Source organism: Rhinolophus sinicus, linkage group LG04 (assembly GCF_036562045.2).
Source record: "Rhinolophus sinicus isolate RSC01 linkage group LG04, ASM3656204v1, whole genome shotgun sequence".
Classification (NCBI taxonomy): domain Eukaryota; kingdom Metazoa; phylum Chordata; class Mammalia; order Chiroptera; family Rhinolophidae; genus Rhinolophus; species Rhinolophus sinicus.
The window spans coordinates 166,186,682-166,209,701 of NC_133754.1; positions in this window are offsets into that span (position 1 = coordinate 166,186,682).

A 23,020-nucleotide genomic window follows, 5' to 3' on the forward strand; every position below is an offset into this window, starting at 1 on the left:
GAGCTGTAGGCTTCTTTTTCCTAGGTGCTCTTAGTCAATATTTATCTAGCTATCCAAAGAGTTATAACTAATCATTTATCTCTTTTGTCTTTTTGTTGTATTGCTCTGCCTTTCTGTGGTAGACTGAACTTGGGCAACAGGAGGAAGTCCTAGCTTCACCATCCCAGACTTTAAGATGTCAGAAGTAAAATTTCTGGCTAAGGTATGGCCCAATTGAGAATCTCGGGCAATTGGTACAAGACCTATAAAAAAATAAGGCATATGCTCCCTCCCTCTAGGTGTGGATTTATAGAGAGTTAAGCTTCATTAAGCATGATTTATTTTTCTGGAGTCTTTATTTTTATTTTTTATTTTTTTTTGCCATGGTACTAGTTTGGGGGATTGCTAACGTAGCCCTTCTCTAACTTACTATTTGCTCTGACTTTGGGCATCAGAGTAGTTTTCCCTGGGAGAAGAAACAGTTTTCCATTTGAAGTATAGTGGGACACACAGCAGATGTCAGCTTTAGAGTAAAAGGTACCACTTGCATTTCTGTAGTTATTAAGAACATGGAGGAGCCGAGGCCTTACACCACGCCTTTCGATGGGGGACACTGAATAAGGGCCTGGCCCAAGTCCCTGGAGGATGAGAAGCCAGAGGACAAGAAGTCAAAGGTCAAGCTTCCAAAACACTCTGAAAAGGCTCTTTCTGTGCAGATGTTCTCTTGGGAAGGAAGTGAAGGAAGTTCAGAGTGGAAGGGGAAGCAGACTTGGGATGCAATTCCAAAGGACCCCAGGGGAGCTCTGAAGCTGAGGTGTCCAAAACTGAGATAGCAGGGCTGGGCATTGACTAGTGACTGGACGGAGGCCATCCCCAGGAGGAGCTACCCTGGGAGAGGCAGCTCCCTTCAGCTAAGGACAATCCCATAGACAGTCAGCACGCAGCACTCCCAACAGCTGGGGAGTGAGTGCCTCGGGGAAGAAGGGGGATCTGAGCCGCACATCACAGCATTTGCTATGGGGCCACCCTTTGTGTCTGTGACGTTTACTGCTGAAGCCTTTCTCGGGCTCTAAGAAGTGACTCTTCTTTATCATTTGTGTTTGGATTTATCATTTGCATGACCCTTCCCCATCTACTGTCTGGTTTCACAAAACAATAAAATGCTAGATGGGAAAGGAATATGACCTAATCCAACCTCACAGTCGTAACAGAGCAAAGACTAGGGATCCTGGTCTTCTGACTTCCAAACTCCCAAGTGGTTTCCACTGTCCGTGTATTGCTGCCTCCATTTTATTCTTACAGTGCCCATGGAGAGCAGGCAGGAAAAGCATTTTATACATATATATTTTGAAAGATGAAGTGACAGCAAAGCTCACAAAGCTAGAGAGTGGAAAGATTCCAACCCAAGTCTGTTTGAGGACAAAAACAGGCTGTCAACCGTACCACACTGGGGCCCTCCCAAGTGGGTCCACCTCTATTTGGTTCAGCTCAATGATCAATTATCGAGCATCTGGAAACTGTGCTAGGCCCTGGTGATACAAAAATTAATTAGACACTACATCAACTTTCAATGAGTTCATCTCACTTAAGTGGGAAAAAAATAGAAAAGAATAGATCAGTTCAATGTCACTGAGTAAATGTTCTAAGACAACTAAACAATGCCATCAGGCTACAAAGGAGGACCCCAATTCAACCTGATGGCTTGCTGGAGGAGGCAATGCCTAAAGGTGTTCACATTTGAATGAGAGACCAAACTTCTCATTTTCCCCTGCAAACCCCAACTTGACCTTCCCTAGTTCAGGTAGTGGCTCCATCACCCACTCAGTGCCTGGAGCTGGGCACCTAAAAGAAGGGGCCAGAGCAAGGCTTTCCTTCTCCTTCACTCTACCGACAACAACCCGTCTGTCACTGAGAATTCATTAAGTTCTCTCATCCCACCCCCATCCCCACCTCTGTCTTTGTCTTAGTTTATATATCATGACTTGTTAACTGGATGAGTAAAGCCACCTCCTCTCTGGTTCTCTGTCCCCAATTTTGCCCCGCCCTTTTCTCTCTGACCATACCATCTTTATACAGGGCAAATATGACTCTGCCATTCCCTATTAAAAATCCCCCTATGACCTCACACAGCTCTCACCTGATATGAAGGTCTTGACACTTCTGTGGCTTCAGATACTTCCAGATACTGCCTGGAAGTCCTTAACGGAATCCTCTTTTATTACCTTACAAACTCCTGTTCTTTCTTCAAAACTCAGTTTGGACACCCACCTCCTCCAGAAAGCCTTCCCTGATGTCCCAGTCTGACGTAGATATCCCCATTGCACACCATATTTAACTCAAGTGAGCCCTTACCGCACAGTGCTATACTCATTGGTATAGTTGCCTGTCTTTCTCACTAAGCTATGAGCTCCTGGAAGTTAGAAGGTTGGGGTGGGAAGGCTTATTTGCTTTATATTCCAAGCACCTGGCACACGGAAGCTATTTAGTAATTGTGGAAGAGAGGCAATTTCAGGTAGCAGGAATAGCTTGAGAAAAGACATGGTGGAGGGTAACAATACGGTTGATTTGGGGGTACTGCATGGCAAAAAGTATCATGATAATATAAAGCAGGGGACAGTCAACTTTTCTTATAAAGGGCCAGACAGTAAATATTTCAGGCTTTGCAGCCCATGAGGCAAACTTGAAGACTTTGTGCTGATTCTTGTACAATTTAGTATGTAACCGTTCAGAAACATATAAGTCATTCTTAGCGTGTGGTCTGATCTGTGAGGGTCAGATCTGGCCTAGGGTTGTAGTTTGCCAACCCTTGCCACAAAGGATGAGTACATGAGGTCCACAGGGAAAGATGAGGGAGAACGCTGGAGAGGTAAGCAGCTGTCTGATCTTGGAGAGCTGAAATAGCAGGTGGTAGGTCTAGGACTTGCTTCCATAGTTAATGGTGAACCATCAAAGGGTTTTAGGTCTGGGAGTGAGATGATCTGATCTGTGTTTTATGAAGGCTCAGTTGGCTGTAGTGGAGAAGGGACTCTATTCATTTGGGTAAGCAAAATTACACCCACCCAGTCACTACCTTCTGATTCAAACACGCAAGTATCTCAGATGGATCCTGACACCATCTCTTTTCCCAAGTGAAGAAATCCTGGAAAGAGATAGGCCCCCAAGACTACAATTTCTTAAATCTTTCTGCATGAACTAGGGGCCCTGGGTTTGTGAGAACATGCCTAGAGGACAACTTTTCTCATACCTTCCAAGGAGAATGAATCAGGTCATTTAGAACCACTGGGATAAGACCCACAAAGAACATTTCCCTGTGGATCTGCACACCCATTTCTGCCTGGGTTTCCTCATGACAATGGTTATTTATCTGACCTTGACTTTCACATCAGTCCAACTCCCACACTTAGTTCCAAAACAGGACTTAAATCACTCAGGAGCCAAGCCAAGCCAGGCTAAAAGAGGAAGTAACCTTGGCCAGATCTGTGTTCCAGCACACTCTACAGACATCAAAACAAAGACAGGGTAAAATCTAATGAAAACACCCTCCAACAATGAAAGCAAGATGTTGACATCTCTCATTTAGGGACTGGCCCAAATTAAGATTTTCATGTCCATAGATGAGACAGGCAACTGAGTCAGAAGACTTTCCAGTGGAAGGTCTTAGTAGCAAATCAGATGATGACAATTACTGGCTGTTACAAATATGCACATGAGTTAAATGGGCATCTGCGTCTGGATGCCTGTTTTGACTCAGTGAGATGGCCTCCAGAATGATTAACACAGACGTCTGAGTGCCCACACCCACTGCCTGTATTAACTTTCCTTTACACACTTCCCTCCAAGAAAGCAACCTTGAACCAGACTCTACTGACCAGCTGAGGGTGGTAAGCAAGCTTTGCCATTGTCTCTCTGGTTCTACATTCTTACTCAGAATCCTTGGAGAGGAAATGTGTTTAGTGCTGGTGTGAGATCCAATCTGTTAGCTCCAGGCTACAATGAGACCAAATTAGTCATTCAAACACTGAGTCTTCAGTGCATCAACTCTGCCCATACCATCCCTCTATAATGCATTCAGGTAAAGTGGCTTTCTTAAGGTTCTACAAAAATCCTCTGTAGATTATGCCACCAAGGAAGGACAAAGGTCAGACTTGGCTGACTTATCTTGAGAGCTCTTGGTTTTAAGAGTTCTATTTGGAGTTGAGCTAATATGGATCAAATAATTTGAGGTTGGCCAACTTCAAAAGTTTTAAAATTATCTTTAAAAAGCAATCATGAAATGTATCTACCATTCCTCCAGAATAAACTGCCTAAAGTTTCGATGGCCAAATATTTCAGATGAAATATCAGAAGAAGTTGTACTAGATCCCTAAGGCTCTTATAGTCCTGACCCTCATATTTTAACATCTAATATCAAAATTTTAAATGGGTATCCTGTGATAGGCAATGTGATTGAGAGTTTGAATTAAAAGGAATCTGTGTAAAATACTGAGACTAGAGCACATATCTCACCAAACCCTTGGCTACTTTGGAGACTGACAGAGAATTCACATATTTTCTGCTGCAGCAAGAATCCAGTCCATCTACAGAGGGTGCCAAAAAAAAATGTATACACATTTTAAGAAAGGAAAACTGCATTCAAATTGTAATACTCAATATATACTGATAACAAAAGATGAATACAAGTCACGTTTGACTTCTGCAATTACAAGAGGTGCTCAAAGTGGTTACCATCAGCATCCAGACACTTCTGATTACTGTAAACTACTGCTTGAGCAACGTTGACCAAAGTGTCCACTTGTGTACATTTTTTTGGCACCCCTGATATAAGGAGAGAGAGAACCTTGGATGACAGGACATGCTTAGCTGGGGAGTCTTCTTCAGAATCCCAGGGCTTGGGGAGTTAGAGGTACTATAGCACATTTGTAGAGGATTATTTCTGGATTGCTAAATCACCTAGTGACATATTTTGAGGTTATCTAGTTAAGACTAGGGTACTATCGAAGCGGAAGAGGAAGCTGCAGGAGTAACAACCCAGACATCCCCACCACCACCACTGCCAGCCTCTCAACCCTTTTGAGAATTGGTGAACGGTGGCCTATGACTAGCTATTAGAAGTCTGCCTTCACAAGCTTCTACCAAGTCCTTATTTTATACAGAGAGGTTGGCTTTAAGGACCCGGACTTATATTAGGACAAAGATAAAGAGGAAAGCCTACAGCAGTCACTGTCAAAGGCCGATGTGTATGACAGACCAGGAACGCAACTCAGAAATCAGAACTCCTGGCCTCAAAATAAGCAATCATTTTCAAGTGTGGGGACTATGTGTAGAGGGTCATTAGGCATGGCAGTTCAAAGAGGGAACCTGTGTTGGTTTACATGTCAAAGGGCGAATCGACAACTTCCTGCTTACACATCCATTGGCCAGTAGACGGAAGGAGCCAACACCTAGGAAATATGTGGGTGACAATTGTTTCACGCTCTATGCCAGGCTTATCTTCACTATCCAAAGTCACCCAAATTATAGGAGAGAGGTTGTTTTTAGTATGTGGGTTCTCCACCAGAATCCACCAAATAAAGGGGAAACTCTGAAAATAATTTACTGTGCGAAGGCCCTAACCTAGCAGAAGTGCAGAAATCCAACAAAACTCCAAAGTGGAGATTGTGCATGGAGCCTTCCCGCCCCCTAAATGAGGGAGGTGTCAAATGTCTCAGGTTCCTCTTGCTGAGTAGCTTTTGGTGTCTGCTTGGCAGACTCAACTGTTTAGGGCAGTTCTCCTAACCAGATCGCGGGACAATCAATTATTTCATAGAACCACCAGGACTTCCCCTGGGCCACTCATTTCCGGCACTTTGAGCACATGCAAGAGCCTGAGTTTCTCTCGCTGGAGTTAGAAGAAGTTCTCGGTGGTCAGATTTTTTGTGCTTTCTGTGTTCACCTCAAGCTCTGAGCAGCACAGTTAGTTCCCCTTCAGGTGTCTCTTGGTGTCTTTGCTTGGGATCATAACAAGTGACGGTCATAACCAGAAGCTCTGCTGGACTGGGGCACTGACCCTGCAGACTGGCCAGGGCAGAATGGCCCATTGCCCGAATGAGGTCATCCCTTAGCTTTGAACTTAACCTTCCTCCTGGATGATTGCCACCGAAACCCAACCTGTGTTTCTAGACCTTGCAAGACAAAACTCTCATCACTACCTGAGGGCACCTCCCAGCTACACCACCACACATGGAGAAACTCCAAGGGACACTGCATCATCTCTTGCAGGAAAGAAGCTGAACTTTGGAGTTAGACAGATTCACTAGAGTGCCCCTGAGTTTGGGGTGGAAGGAATGGTCAGCTGATTTACAATAGTGGCAATTATTTGTCAAGTGTTCACTCCGCAATAGGCATTGTCTAAGCATGAAGTCATTTAAGCCTCCTAACCATCAGACGAGGTGTGTACTGTTTTCGTTCCTATTTTATACATGAGAAAGTGAGCACAGAGAAGTAAAGGAATTTGATACTCGTAGTAAGGGGTCAATCAGAGAGTGAAACTCAGGCTGCTGGCTCCTGCACCCCTGCTTCTGGCCGCTATGCCACAGAGCCCCTGCTAGGACTATATTTCATGATCTATCATTGAATCCTCCTGGGTCCTCTAGAGCTTTACTAGCCTCATTTTATAGATAAAGAGTTGAGTTTCAGAGATGTTAAGTAATTTTTCCAAAAATCACAGTTAGTCAGTAGTCAAGCAAGGATTTCAATTCCTGCCTCCAAGGCCCACACTTTCCTACGTATAATACAACCAATGTGTTCATTTTCCTGAAGTTTTGAAGCCTGTGAGAATGAGAGAGAGAAAGGGGGGAGATGGGAGATGGGAGAGCAATTCAGAAGGAAGGAAAAGATGGATATTTAGGGAACAATTAAATTAATGAAATATTTAATTTCTATACATGTTACGGATCTAAAGTTACATCATGTGAGGTTTGGAACATACAAATATATTATGTGTTACTTGGTTTACAAATAAAATGTCCATGCATTTCTTCTTTAATGACATATAAGTCTAAAAGAGGATTGAAACAAATTATGACAATTAAAAAACAAACAAAAACTAAGGCCCTTAGGGGATTAAAAACTCAAAGCCATGTTTTTTGCTAATTTAAAAAAATTGTCATGGTTTCTCTTCTTGGGTTATTACAGGGCTCTGCAGCAGTCACACAAAATTTGCAGTTGACCATTTGGGAGAAAGTATTTTGGTCCAACTGTGCAGCCTCCCTGCCTCACCCACAAAGGGTGGCACACTCCCGAGAGCGGCTGCCATTCATCAGATGGGCCCGGCTTTTAGAATCTGCTTTTAGAGCCACCCCATGGGGAAGGGCAATTGTTCCTTATGGTCCCAAGGGAAGACATCAGTTTGGCTGTGACAGTCCCCGAATCGAATGCATAATTGTTCTGGGGGAAGTATTATAGGACCAACAAAAAGAAATCGGTGCTGTATTATTTTGTAGGTTCCAACTGGTTGGATATAAAACAAAACAAAAAAGAAATTACATCTGGATGTGAAATTAGAGCATTTAACATTTCTATTTCTTTTAGACATTTTAATCTATTCCTCCACAAGGACAGCTAATGGTTGTCTAAAAAGCTTTTGCCACTTTTCTACTGCATTTTAAGATGCCTATTTTCTTTAGCTGGTCCTTCCAACAAAACCATGTTCATTTTGTTCTTAGGATTTATTGCCAAGGATACAGTTCTTAGAGCAATTTAGGAATTATCCAAAGAATTATTAAAGGATTTAAGAGTCTTAATATAGCAGTATTCATTTACTAAGGGATCCTTCAGGAAATTTTTTTGAATGTCTGGTGGTAAAAAAAAAGTCTTAGAAGAAATATTGAAGACAGGGGCTTCAAAATGATTAATAAGAGATGGAAAATGTAATTGGCATAAAAGAAGTTTTTTCATATATAGATTTACATGTATGTTTATTACATTTAAATTAGGCAAAATCTCTTGATAGTGTTATGCTATTATGTTTCCCCCAAATACATTCTATTTTCCATCATCACGGAAGAGATGCAGAATAAGTAAGCTGATGTGCGAGGATGGAGGATAACGTGCTTGTTTACAAATGCCTTTTCTATTTACAGTTCTATTCCTAAAGTGAATTAAGTTCTCCTTTGATCTCAGGCTTAATAACGAGAATGATTTGGGTTTCAAAAGTCATATTTAATATCAGAAAACCAGTCCTGTAAGTACTTCCTTCTGTTAGCTACTGCTGAATGAGCCAGCTGGTCTTAATTAAACAATCAACCTTGCGCATAGACGAGAACACAAAAGAGCAATCAGTGGCTTTGCTGCTGCGTCTTCCTTTTGTGCACATTATTCATCCATAATCTACGAGGTGCATCATCTCCATCTCCCACATATCACCCCAATAATGAATATGAGGTAAAAATGCTCCTCCATAGGGCATTTTTAACATGTAACAATTGTTAATATGTTTTCTGTCTCCTGTCATCCTCCATAGAGCATGTCAATAGCTTGTGAGGAAATGCTGTGACAGCTACGAATGTGGGAACAAGAGTCCAAATGGTATGCTCTAGGGCAAAAGGGGTTCCTAACTTGCCTGCTAAGGTGGTGGGTCTATTAATTGGCCAGTCTTTTCTTTCGCTGAGCACCAGCAGGTATTTTGGAGATAACGTCTAGGGTGGAACTGAACTGTGGGAAAGGGATAGGATGGTGACTTTTCCATCGGTGCAAAAGGAGAGAAAAGAAGGACCCCTTGTGGTTGGGCAATAAAAAAGGAACTGAGGAAGAGGGAGATGTCTAAATTTGGGATTCCAAGGCCAACGCTGCTTAATGCATGGTACAAACGACTAAGGTTTATCAAAGTGGACTCTGAGGTGGTATGCCGCCAATAAATCTCAATTAGTTTATAGTAATTCTGTATTTTAGCTAGAAATCAGAGGCTCATAATTAAATCCCTTGGAATCATTGCCCTTCTTACATTTTATGAACTGCAATGTAATGATAAAACAAATAAATTACCTTCCTGACATTTATTGATTATTATTTAGGGTGATAGGAAAAGGGGTAATGGAGGCAATTGGCAGGGACTTGCTTCTTTGTTCTAATTCCATTTTTGAAGACTCTTTCATTCTGTGAGTTCTTTATAGATTCTGAACTTCATGTGCAATTAAATCTTCAAAAAACTGAATAACAATTGGCAAGTTGCCACTCTGGAAAATATAATTGATTTAACAATACATTTCTGATTGCTCTCTCTGCTTCCATGACTTTTCCTCTTTCAACTCACAGTAAACACAGCCTAGCGATGATACTCTACCCAAAGCCTAGCTCTGAACATATTACTCACCTGCTCAGAAACCTATGAGGTCTCCCCAATACCTGGAAAATCCGGCCTGGCCTTTAATGACACCTGTCATCGCAGAGTAAATGTTCTCAAACTTCCTGAGGCCCTGAATGGATCCTAGATGTTTCCTCTTCCCTGCATTTCCTCTCTTCCTCTTGACTTGAACATCCATCTCTGCATCTACCCCCATATCCCAGAAATTCACTGCAGTGGCCTCCTTTCTAGAGAGCTTCCTATAGACCTATCATCATACATGCTCTTGAGATATTTTCTATCTCAGATTGATAGTGAATCATTCCGCCTTTTAATAGCTTTAATTATTTGTATTTTATTACCCATTCAAACCGATCAGCCTCCTAAAGCATGGAACCAAGCCTCATTCCTATGACTCCAAAACTGGATTCTTTCCACTGTTCCAAACTGCTCATTTCCTTTGCAGGAGCAGCAAAATCACTTGATGATCGTGTGTCTCCTTGAAATGAGCGACATTTGATTGGTGCTCACTGCTTTTTAACATATAGGTATCCCCTAATTCTGTCACCTGGCACCTATTAAAGGACTATGAGTCAGAGTGGTAAGACCCCTCCCTTCCCTACCCACCAAGGAGGCCAGTGCATCATAAGAAGGCTCTTATCATGCAGACAGTAAAGACTGTCTACATCAGCACATCCTCCTTAGCCAAGCAAATGCCTTTGCAACCTAGAAAGAGCTGGAGGGGATTTCCTTGGAACCTTGGTACCTGTATTAGTTTCCTGTAGCTGCTATAACAAATTACCACAAACTGGGTGGCTTAAAACAACAGGACTTTATTCTCTCACAGGTCTAGAGGCCAAAAGTCCCAAATCCAAGTGTCTGTCTACATGCTTTCTCCGAAGGCTGTAGGGGAATCTGTCCTCATCTTTTCCTAGCTTCTGGTGATTGCCAGCAATCCTAGGTGTTCCTTGGCTGGTAGATGCATCACTTTAACCCTTCATCTTCACATGGCATTCTCCCTGTATATCTCCTGTCTCTGGGTCACTTCTCTTTATAATGACACCAGTCATACTGGATTAAAATTAATCACTTAACTTGATTACATCTGCAAAGATCCTATTTCCGAATAAGGTCATATTCTTATTTATGGGGGGTTAGAACTTGAACATATACCTATTTTGAGAGGACACAATTCAACCCACAATAGCACCCAAAATCCTTCATGTACAGCTTACTACTCACAGAGAATTAAATAATGCCATCACTCGTGGTACTGCAGATTAGCTTAAACCTCCTCTCCACTCTCCGGCAGAAAGACGATAGTAACACCAAAATCCTTGAGGAAGAAACATTGCTTCCCTTTTTTAAATAATTGAGCCATAATTTTTTAATTACTAGTTTTAATTGTGGTAAAAATAGATATAAAATAAAATTTAGCATCTTAACTACTTTTAAATATACAGTTTAGTGGCATAAAGTACCTTCACATTGTTGTGCAACCATCACCATCTACTTTCAGAACTCTTCATCTTGCAAAACTAAAACTCTGTATCCATTAAACACGAATTCTCCATTACACTCCCCCATATGGCTCCTTGAAATATGGAACTTATCCTGAATGACTGATAATTGAGTTGTGTTTCTCTAACAAGGTTCTGATTTTACTTTATATACACACATGTTAATTAGAAGTGAAAACAATGGTGCTAGTAATAAAGTCTTTATTATACATAAGTATAATAAGGTAGTCTGGCTCAATTAAGAAGAGTTTTACACTGCTTGTCCCAGAATGTGGCCCAATTCCCTCATTGGACTGATGAAATTATTGCCTAAGCAAAAATGAATAGGGCCCCTTGGGGATGTTTGTGATAAATCCTCATGGGAAGGTGTTACTGGCTCCACTTAAAAGTGCATTCAAATCAACACTACCAACATTTGTTCATAACTCTTATCTGTGCCAGACAGTACTCTGGGCGCCGGGACACAGAAATAAATAACACATCCCCAGCTCTCAAGACCTCAAGTGCATACTACATACAGACATTGTTTTTTTCCTCAATTACCCTTTTTCATTGGAATTATATAGACATTTAATACCAGGAAATATCTGGCATTTTCTTTTCTTTTCTTTTTTAAATACAGCTTTTGCATCCTTGAATATTTTTTTAAAGGATGCTACAATCTTCCATTGATCAACTCCCTCCTCTTCTTTCTTCCTCCATTTAGTCAATCTCTGATCCCTGGTATTCTACATTTTATAAATAGTTCAATGGGGGTCAGCTTTGCGAGATTGGATGGGGTGCTTTGGGGGCATCAAGGAGACACTAGAAAATGTGGATCTAAAGTTCAGGAGAATTTTGTGTTGGAAAGAAAGTTTAAGGGCCGGCCCGGTGGCTCATGTGATTGGAGCTCCATGCTCCTAATGCCGAACGCTGCCAGTTCGATTCCCACATGGGTCAGTGGGCTCTCAACCACAAGGTTGCCAGTTCGACTCCCCAAATCCTGCAAGAGATAGTGGGCTGCACCCTCTGCAACTAACAATAGCAACTTGACCTGGAGCTGAACGGCGCCCTCCACAACTAAGATTGAAAGGACAACAACTTGACCTGGAAAAAGTCCTGGAAGTACACACTGTTCCCAAATAAAGTCCTGTTCCCCTTCCCCAATTAAAAAAAAATAAAGAAAGAACTTTAACAAAAAAGAAAGAAAGAAAGGTTTTAAGAGCAATTGGCTGGGGAGATCCAAGATGGCGGGATAAACATTATGCCTGCATCCTTCCACGCTCACATTAAAATTACAACTAACTTATAGAACAATCAACCTGGAGAACTAGCAGAAGTCTAGCCAAACAGAAGTCCTATTACTAAAAAATATAAAGAAGAAGCCACATCGAGATTGGTAAGAGGTATGGAGACACAGACTGGGTCCCAAACCTCCCAGTGGCAGTTGAGAATCAGGAGGGATATCTCAGCCACAGAGGTTCCCCCAGAGAAGCAAGGGACTCCAGCCCCCAACAACAGGCTCCCCAGCACAGAGTACTGGTGCTGGGAAGAGGAGCCCCACAACATCTAGCTGTGAAAAACAATAGGGATTCTGACTGGGTAGGATGGAAGGCTTTGGGAAACCCAGACATCCTCTTAAATGGTCCACGCACTGACTCACTCGTTCACAGGCACTTACCTTAGGCTCCAGCGGTGGTATGGTGACTCAAGGGACCTCAGAGACATACGGGGGGTAGACTGAGGTGTGTGGCTCTAGGGAGAGGACTGGAGGACAGCTGGCATTTTCTGGTGAGGAGTCCTCCTCTCCTACAGGCAGCAGGCTGACGCCATCTTTCCTATGTTGAGCCCGCCCCCACAGGCCAAATCTGAATCTGATTGGCCCAGTGAGCTCCACTGCTCTGCCCTGCTGACTCAGTTGGGACCCAGCTCCACCCAACTATTGAACCTACAGAGGCACTTTCTCCAAAAGCAGCCAGCCCCTCCTACATTGTATTCTTTCTTGGATGGACCTGGAGAGTGTTGTGCTGAGTGGAGTATGTCAGACAGAGAAAGACAGATGCAATGTTATTTCACTTTATTTTTGCCCCTGCCCCCCCAACCCCCCAGTTTTTAAGCCGTTGTTTCTCAGTCTAGTTGTAGGGTACAGCTCCCTGGCTCATGTTGATATTATGAGCCTGCGCTTCCCCCGGCTTAGGCAGTCAGTCACTGGTCGTTGTTCTGCTGCTCACAGCAGCTCTCATTGGCTGCTGGCCATTCACGATGGCTACCGGCCACTTATGGCTGCCGGCCAGCTCACAGTAGCACGTCAGCATACAGCAGTCCACAGCAGCTCACAGCAGCTCACATCGACCTCCTCCAGCTGTTCATGGCAGCCCAGCTCCAGGAAGAGCCGTTGTTCACAGTCTTAGTTGTAGAGGGCGCAGCTCACTAGCCCATGTGGGAATCGAACTGGAGGCCTTCGGCGTTAGGAGCACGGCGCTGCAACCACCTGAGCCACCCGGCTGCCCCGTTATTTTGCTTATATGTGGAATCTAAGAACAAAATTAACAAACAAAACGGAAACAAACTCATGGATACAAAAAACATTTTGATGTTTACCAGATGGGAGGGGGTTGGGGTATAGGTGAAAGAAGGGGAAGGGATTAAAAAATACAAATTGGTTGTTACAAAGTAGTTATGGAGATGTAAGGTATAGCATAATGGATATAGTCAATAATATTGTAATAACTATATGTGGTGTCAGGTGGGTACTAGATTAATTGGGGTGATAGATGGAAGGGGTTAGCAAGCACAGTGAAAAAGTTGAAGGGATTAAGAAGTACAAATTGGTAGCTACAAAAGAGTCATGGGGATGTAAAGTAAAGCACAGGGAATATAGTCAATGATAAGGTAATAACTACTATGTATAGTGCCAGGTGGGTACTAGACTAGTCGGGGGGATCACTTCTTGAATTATACAAATGTCTGACCACTATGCTGTACACCTGAAATTAATTTAAAATAATATTGAATGCCAACTTTGAGGACCTAAGCAATGAGGTCCAGAGCACTGTAATTGAAAAATTTAAAAGAGGGGGAAAGGGGAAGGGGAATAAGAGGCCCAAATTTCCAGGTATAAAACAAGTAAGTCATGGGGATGTAATATATGGCATAGGGAATATAGTCAATAACATTGTGATAGTATAGTACGGTGTCAGATGGTTGCGGACTTATGGTGATCACTTCTTTAGATATACAAATGTTGAATAACTATGGTATACCCCTGAAACTAATAATAATATTGTATGTTAGCTATATTTTTAATAAAAATCTTTTTCAAAATGACAACACAGGTTTTGAAAAACAAAAAATTGGTTGGAAGTGGTCAGAGGACAACTGGTGGATACTGCCTCCCCAAGAGACATCTCGTGCTTCTGCATCTTTTTGTAGCCTGGGGAGTAATTGCATTCCTTCCTGAAAGTGTATTGCCCAGAACAATGTAGCACATCCTTTCCCAGGAAGCGCTTGGACATCTTGAATCTCCTCTTGCTCTGCTTATTCTTAAAGGTTGCTATTCTGTCCCAGGTATTCTTTTATGATCACTTCATACTATCTCCCTGAACCATTTCATGTAATCCTATGGCTTTAATTACCATGTATAACTCATGATTCAAATGTTTAAATTATCAACACAGACTTCATTCCTCAACTTTAGAATCACTAATCCAATTGCTCTCAGACATTTTGATTTTGATGCTCTATTGGCATATTCCTTAAATATATCTAAGTTACCTAGCTTCCACTTCCAAATCTTCTGTTCATCCCATGGTGCGTGTGTGTGTGTGTGTGTGTGTGTGTGTGTGTGTGTGTGTGTGTGTGGTTTTATCTTGGTGAAGTGCACCCACATCCATCCATTTTTTTCCTCTCCCTTAATGAGACATGGTAGGGAGAGCAACATAAATCAGAGCCGCAAGATTCTCGATGCTCTTGGAATTAGATTGTCTGATATTCAGGGATATGTAAAAACACATGAAAGATTAATGGCACCATCTCTCATTCCCATGCCTTTTATGTTATGTTCCACATTGTAGTAGTGCATCAGAAACTAGGCAAGATGGAGATGTATATAGACTACCATTCCAAGAATATGCACATGGAAAAAATAAAACAGGTCAATATCCCATACTCAAAGCCAAGATCATCACAGCTGTTTCCTAGTGAGTCAGTACTTTTTGGTCCTTTATTTGACTAATGGGTTTTAGCAACTATTTATGGCTAATGAGAAGGGAGAAAAAAATGTCTTCATATAGCCTGTGGAATTTTATCAGTTTGACTCCCTATTAGTTTTCAACATTGAATGAAAAAAAGCCAGCAAGACATGAATTACCTGGAAGAGCTGATTTATTTGGACGATGAGCTTGTTTCTGGTAAAATCTTGGTGGAATGTACTGCTGGAGATACTGGACTTCTGAAAGAAAGTATATCTAATATTGCTCTTTGATAGTTATTAGTTCTGTTAGATCTGTAAAGGATATTGAGTATTAAGTGTCATAAGAAATGTATTAGCCAATTGACCCGACCCTTCCAATTACAGAAATTTAAAGACGTTCCTGAAGTTCAATGACAGTGGAGGAGATTTTGAGAAATTATCCCTGAATTATGAAACCATAAAGGAGTTTATTCAGAGCTATCAGGTCAAGAATCCAGAAGCAATGAGGACCAGAGCACTGGCCTCTGCATCATTAGAAGGGAGACTGTAATCAGCCTTTCATATCCCTGATGGATCATTTCAGTTTAGTGGGTACAGGGTTTCCTTTGGGATGACAGAAATGTTTTGGAACTGGATAGAGGTGCTGGTTGCACAACACTGTGAGTGTACTAAGTGTCACTGAATTGCCATTGAACTGCTTACTGTAAAATGGTTAAGTTTGTGTGTTGTATAAATTTCACCTCAGTTACAATTTTAGAAAATCCTGCCAGTTAATAGTAGTTGAACTCCCTCTTCCAACAATTTCCTATTTCTTTTGCAATACATTTCAAATTCATTGCCATGTATTCGATATAAGACTCTACAAATCTGGACCTGCCTGTTTCTCTCATCTCTCTTTATCCTCACGGTTGCTTTACTATACTCTGGTCACACAGCCTTTGGTTTCTTAAACACACTAAGTTTGTTTTCACTTCAGAGTCGTGGCACTTGATGTTCCCTCTTCCCAGACTGCCCTCCCATTGGCTTTATACAGGACCACCATTTTGTTATTCAGGTCTCAGCTCAAAGCCACTTCCTCAGACAAGATTTCCCTGACAATCATATGTAGACGAGTCTCCCCTTGAGTACTATGATACCACCTGGATTTGTTTCCTTTACAGCTCTTATACCACATGAAATTATTTTTTTTACTCATTTTTTACATCCTTAAATATCTGTTTCTCTCCATTAGAAAGTAAATTTCATGAGAAGAGGAATTTTATAGATTTTACTCATTACTCCATCCCCACTGCCTGGCACCTGAAGGTACTCAAAGATTATTTGCTACATAAAAGATTAAAAGAGAGGAAGAGAGGGAGGGAGGGAGAGAGGGAGGGAGGTATGAATGATGGATGGAAGAAAGGAAGGAAGGAAGGAAGACTGTTAAGTCATATCTAGGTTGGGTTGGATCAGAATTCTGTGATTGATTAGCAATGTCTGCCATGAGTATAAAACAGCATAAATGTGTCATAAAGGCAATGGCATGCTGGTAAATGTTTAATACCTAATTCTCAGAGTTGGGGCTGGGGGTGTGAGGTGGTGTCCTGATTTGTCGAATTTACTAGTTTACGTCATGTAAACATTTCCACCATGGCAGGTTTCAAGCAATCAGCAAGTTGTGAGCTGGCTCACAGAATTCCTGAAAATACTCAGCTCTCATGAGCTGGCATGAGCCAATTCCAGCACACCGCTGGAATAAGTGACACATACTTGCTGTCCCTGAGGCAGTCCTATACTTTCCTTTTACGGAGAGGGAACCTGAAATCCAGAGAAGAGAAAACCTGGCTCAAGATTACACAGCCAAGTATACAACAGAGGCCAGGTCCTTGTTTGAAGGCTGTTTTTCTTTGTGAAGACCTTCTGAGGCTGTCAGAAGGGAAGCACCAAGGGGCACACCTCAAATTTCTGACTTGAAAGGGTTTATTAAGAGCTGTGAGCAGTGTAGCAAAGGCTTCTGGCAAGGACCCACGCAGGTTCACAAACTCCTTGCTTGCCAGAAGTTTGACTAGCCAGAGGGATTTTCAACACTTGCATTTTGCTTGGCAAATGCTTTGCTATAAACTGTTGGCTTTCCACACCCCACCCCACCCGGCCTGAATTCAAGTTGCTTCTTCTGGCCCTATGGACCTCAACAAAAGGGCTAAGGATCTGACTGGTTGTAAATGCCACATTCATATCTCAAGGAGTAAAATTTAGGGACAGTCTTAACATTTGTTTTTTGTTATTCAAAACAGAATTTAATTCAGAATTAAAATGAACACCTAGGGAACACACACACACACACACACACACACACACACACACACAATTAGCAGATATTTGGTCCTGTCTAAAACATCCAGAGACATTTGGTCCATGCCCAAAGGTTCTTGAAATTTGGTCTTGTCAAAAATGTGCCTAGTTAATAGAAATCCCACTGTTCTGCAAGATTTGAATCCCAACCTGCCTACCTAACCCCATGTTCCATGACCAGCTAGGCTACTGAGATAAGAAGGGTTATTAGCAATACAGCACAACACAATTATTGGGCCAATAAAATATAATAGTATATTTATGTATTAATCCTGTAAACCAAAAGTATAAAGAAACATTATGGGCTATTTGAACTCAGAGACATTTTCTAAGCGTGGACGGTACTGACAGGACCAAATATCAAGGACCATTTGGCATGGAGCAAACATCTCTGTGGTTGTTTTGGGCAGATCCAAATATCAAGGACCTTTTGCTATGTACCAAATGTCTCTATGGATGTTTTGGACGGGACCAAATGTCCTGCCAGGCATGCATGCACATGTACGCAAGGAAAGAAACAAAATTCAGCACCCTTCTCTTACAACACAACATGCTCTGTTCACATCCCGGGATGTTCATGTAGTAGACTGTTTGTTCCCTGAGAGCAGGGAACTTTCATTACTCATCTTTGATTCTTCCCCCGATTTGAACTCTCAGAACCTCCCAGGCATTTCACACAGAGCTTGGTTGATTGAGGTGCTGATCTGAGAAACATGGAGACCTGTAACCAGGCAGAAGGAAACAGGAGATGGAAGACCTGGGTTCTAGACCCAGGCCTCTCACCGATTGATGGAGACTCAGACAAACCATTTCCTCTCTTGGGGCCTCAGTGTTCTAATCTGTAAAATGAGGCAGTTGGACTACAGAATCACCAAGGTCTCTCTCTCTCCTGTCTCTAAAAATTCTGATTATGGAACAGTTTTCAGATTGCATATTACATTCCCGGGGATGCATGCTCTAATTCTATATAAAGTTGGGTCTCTTGGATATGGTTTTTAAATATTTAATCATCCTATTTTTGGTTTGTTTTTGAGACGTAAGGTCATTAACTGAATTTTTGTCTTAACTTTTTCTGAAAAGCAAAATTAGTAAGCTATTTCAGAATGCAGCCCTGTTTACATTTGTAAGAGCTGAGAATAACCTCTGTGTAACTGAAAGCATATGGTCTTTGAAGCCAGGTAAAACTGTACTTTTAATCTTCTTCCTCTCCATACTAGCTGTGCAACACTGAGCAAATTACTTTGCCTCGCTGATCTTTGCATCCCTCATCTGTAAAGAGGAATGATTACCCTCTTTATGGGGGTGTCGTGAGGAGGAAATGAGGAAAAGCAGTTAAAGTGCCCAGCATCTAGTACGTAGGCACTCCACAAATACTCATTTCTTCGCTGCTTTCCTTTTTTCTTCCACATTCAGTTTAAGAATATATATGCATATAAGCCAAAGACATAACGTCACTGAAATATTTTTTAGTAATTACATCTAACATTTGGGTTGGATCTGCATAAGATACAAGATTACAGAAATCCACCCCCACCCCCAATATGGAAGCTCATTCTAACGACAGACCATGTCCTTCTCTTGGCTGCTGAAATAGATTTATCCAATAGCAACTTTATTAGTGCTTTTTACACCCAGCGAGGCTTGTCTATAAAATGGAAAGGTTCATATATTTAAAAACAAGAGGAAGGGAGAGGAAAAGAGGGGAGGCGGAAGAAGAGGAAGAGGAGAAGGGGGAAGAGGGAGAGGGGAGGAGATACGTGGAGAAATGGTCGTGCACGGCTGTCTCTGCCCTCTTTGAATGGGGGTTGATATGTAGGAAAACATACAGAGCAGAAAAGATTCTGGATCATCCAAAGCCATGACTGGAGTGGCACTGGTCACTTGTGGCTCTGGCCTCAAGACCAGCAGTTAGAAACTTCATTTAGAACCAGTCTTTTTTCCTTTTTACAGTTCTGTTGCACATAATTTTAAAATTGTTGCACAGTTTATCATTATGAATTATAGAAAAATAAGAAGAGAGAGAGAAGAAACACAATGAAAACATTATATGTATTTGCTTAACCTGTTATATTTGTTTACATGTTATATTTGCTTACAACTTTTATTATGTTATATGGCATTATATTTACACTGATGGGATTAAACTAGACATCATGCTTAACAACATCTTTCCTCACTTAATTATGAACAGCAATCCTCCCAAATCAATAGATATCAGCATCATCACCATTTTTTTTTCTTAGCCAGCTACGAGTATTGTTATGCTGTATGGGTGTAGGAATAGTTATTTAACCAATTTCCATTTTTAGTCATTTTGGCATTTTCAGCACCGTGCAAATCTACAGAACTACTTTGAAAGAAATTAGCCTGGCCTGAAAAGACAGACCTTAAACAAGTAGAAAGAACACATTACAACTGAAGTAAACTTTGGAACTCCATTCTTCCAAGCTTATGACACTCTACATTGCAGTGTACGTGACAGAAAGGCTACTGGAATTTCTTCAGCTGCTAAAATTTCTGCAAAATTTTTTTTCTTCTTAATGCCATAGACCAGGGGTCAGCCAAGTCCAGCCCACCACTTATTTTTATATGACCCAGGAGCTAAGAATCATTTTACATTTTTAAATGGTTGAAAAACATCAAAAGAAGGATATTTTGTACTCACATAAATTATATGAAATTCAAATTTCAATGCCTATAAATAAAATTTTTTTCACATCAGTTTCCAAATTTTATTAGAACACAACCATGTTCATCTATTCACATATTGCCTATGGCTGTTTTTGTGCTCTGATGATAGCGCTGTCTAGATGTGATAAACATTGTATAGTCCATAGTGCCTAAAATATAGTCCTTTATATAGAAGGTTTGCCGGTGCCTTACAGGGATTATTTTCTACTCAAAATTAGAATTTCTTATGTTCACAGTTATAGCTACCTAGTCATTAAAATCTGGGGCTTTATAATAATGTCTGGTCTTGGAGAAATCTTGGGCTTGTAGACCCCACTCTTTACTGATGAACTTATGTGACTTATTTTTCTTCTCCAAGCCTTGGTTTCTATAAAACAGGCAACTGGAACTAGATCTCTAAGGCACTTAATTTATTTATTCATTCAACAAATATGTGCTTAGGCCCTACGACATGCCAAGCTTCAGGTGAACTCTGGAGCTTACTGATAATGTGTGTGACATGGGACAATATTCTGTGATTTTCACTGAAATATAAATTACTGCCAACAAGAAAAGGAAACATAAAGAAGTCTGCCAGCGAGACATTCAGAAGAGACCCCAGCAATAGTGCAGGCAAATGACTTCCCCCCTGAAATTAAACCTAGAGTCTCAGGGAATTCCAAATTTAGTAACTTCCTTAGCAGGCTTTAAAGAGAAAAAAGGTGTATCTTCTGCCAGTACCTTCTCCTCTCTTAACCTTTCACCCACTCCAGTCTACCAGAAGAGTCTTTCCTGAAAAATATATTCATAAGATGTCACAACTCAAAAGGGACCACCTCGTTGACAGAGAGGAACCACAGCACACCTCGTTTTCATTGCAGCTTCAGATTTGTGGGACTTACTGATTCAGTAATTACTAATTAAGCTCCTGCTGCCGTGTGCATCTGTGGCTTGGGCTGTCCTGTGTCCAGCTCTCTGTACCCAAATAGGGCTCCTCAGTAGGTACCAGCACAGGCTGACTTTCTCTCTTAGCCCACCACACTGACTTTTTCTAGACTTCTCAGGCATTGTAAACCAAGGACCCTTTCAGGCCATGAATGTGTCTTTATGGGCATTAATGTCATAATAATAACAATGATGATGATGCTATCACAGCTAATAGTTATTGGACAGCTACGTTCTAAGCTCTGTGTTATATACATTATTGCATTTAATTCTTATAATAACCCAAAGGAAAATATCATTCGTCCAATTCCTGATGAAGAAAACAAGGCTCAAGGAACCTCAATAATTTGTTCAAAGTCTCTTGATGAGCTTGAGATACACAGAACCGGAATGCAAATCTGTCTGACGCTGATCCTTGTTCTTACACTACCCGCACCCCAGTTTTATTACCCTCTTTCCTTTGAACTCATACTCTCCCAATTCCTTTAAATTGCCTCCACTTTCTGCAATTTGATGCAATTTAATTCACTGATATGTAAGTTTCTACTCTAGGTTCCAATGAACAGCCCACCTTTAATTACTTTGAGCAATTTTCTGCTAAGCCTTTTTATGTTCATGTCTTGATTAAAAACAGTTGGTTTGCAATAGTCACACAAACGTTCTTATCTTAATTCTGATCTAGTGTCCCACATCCACGAGATTCTGTGCTCCCTAACATTAGGGGATCTCTTATCTCTATCCTCAGGGTTTAGCGGGTGTACTAGACAAGGAAATCATGGTAACAGTCACATCCTTGAGCCCCTCCTAATGGCTCTTGGACGTCCCACAGCCCCTGCTGCTGAGGCCGAAGCCTTAGGCAACCATGTTTTATGGCACTGTTTGCTGCTCTTGCTCTCTCTCTCTCTCTGCTTAAAAAAGAGAAACTTATTCCTCATCATTCTGAAGGCTGGGAAGTACAAGACCAAGGGGCTGGCTGATTTCAGTTGTTGGTGAGAAACCTCTTCCTGGTTTTCAGACGTCCATCTTATTGCTCTGTCCTCAAATGGCAGAGAAAGATCCTCCTCCACACGTCTGTATGATCCCCTCTTTCTTAGCACCTGACCCACGAGAAGCCAATCCATGCCAACGATTAATGAGTTCATCTAGTTCCCAAAAGCACTACCAAAATAGGGACAAACTTTGCTAATCAGAGTCTGAAAAATTCAAACCAGGAAATGCAGACAGATCCACACAATTGGCAATGGAAGGCAACGCTATAAAGTTCAAAAGAAGGGAAATACTAGGTGTCGTGAATGTGACAAAGGTCTGAGTAAAACAAATAAATGAGGTGGAGGGAGACATGCAGTGGGTTAACAGAGTTGGTAAGCAGAAGCAGTTTCCCTTACTGTACGTGGACCGGGCCGAGAATGGCAGCAATGATCCTTGCAGCCCTGAATTCTCAATGAGCTTCTAAAAAGTTTCCATGCTTTTCCATGAGCTTCAAGTCTCTCTTGTCATGTGTATCTTTTCATTGAACTTACCTTTCTGGAAGTAGCTTAAGTGAGTTGCAATACTTTGCAACTTCAGGAGCCTAAGTAACACAGGAAACATAACAACAAACAAACACCAAAACATTGGTTGACAGGCTGAAAGACTGAATGGTGAGCCTTCAGGGCACTGCAGTTCCTTGCACTGGCCATTGTGGGGATGTCGGTTTTTTTCTACCTTAACGTATAATTGGCACCAGAACCCTTGGGCATCAGGCCACCTGAAAAGCCTGTGTGTTAGCTACGGGCCTTCCAGCACAAACCCTCTGCAGTTCTGCAACGAGATCACCAAGGACCTTACACGCCAGGCGAAGGAGCTCAAATTCCATCCTGTTACCATAGCAATTGCCAAGAAGCAAATGAAGATATGCTAGGAAATGGAGCCATGGTACCAACAACTTCTTTATTAACAAATACTGCGCTGAGGCCTCTTCCCCGGTTTGCCATGTCAAACTTGGGCTCTTATTGCTGTCATTTCCTGGTAAGACAGAAAGGCATGGCTGATACTATTTTAGCAAAACATCAATCTCAAAAATAACGATAAATCTCTGTCAGCCAC